Genomic DNA, 529 nt, shown 5'->3' with positions numbered 1-529 from the left:
AAAAATAACTTCTTTAAGATTTTTTTCATATTACCTTACTGTGGTATTTCAAGGTAGTACTAACCTGGCTTTGACATAGTCTCTTCCTCCCTAATTTTTCTGTCTAGGCACCACTATTAGAGGAAGCAGCACTATCATAAAGAGGTGAACTTGGTACTTATATAATGAAGACAAATTACTATCCTGAACCATGCTAAAATTCACTTTCAAAATATAGCATACCATAATCTAGTAATTCACCTGTAATTCAATTTCCCTGTATTCGAATGACCTTAAATGATAAAAAAGACCATGTGCTTCTCCTTCAACACTGGCAACAAGTTTCTTCCTCATACAAACCAGCATCCAAATTTTCATGTCTTGCGAACCTTCAGAGGAAGGGAAAGCAATAAAAACAGAAGAAAATAATGAGAAAAAAAAACCATGAACATGCAAAATCACTTTAAATATAGATACAAAATATAATCATACATTTATACACCACTTATCTTATGTGAGATAAAACACACAGTTCCTCAACACCAACAAC

At 32.7% G+C, this 529-nt stretch overlaps 1 protein-coding gene across 1 annotated transcript in view; it reads right to left on the bottom strand.

The window, feature by feature from the left end:
* LOC119585225 (monomeric sarcosine oxidase-like) overlaps nucleotides 1-529 on the bottom strand; it is a gene marked incomplete in the record, with an annotated part of 15,411 nt that overhangs the window by 4,598 nt on the left and 10,284 nt on the right.

The sequence above is a fragment of the Penaeus monodon genome, chromosome 19 (assembly GCF_015228065.2).
Source record: "Penaeus monodon isolate SGIC_2016 chromosome 19, NSTDA_Pmon_1, whole genome shotgun sequence".
NCBI classification, from domain to species: domain Eukaryota; kingdom Metazoa; phylum Arthropoda; class Malacostraca; order Decapoda; family Penaeidae; genus Penaeus; species Penaeus monodon.
Note: the sequence above shows the minus strand (reverse complement) of the source record. Positions and strands in the feature narration are given on the sequence as shown.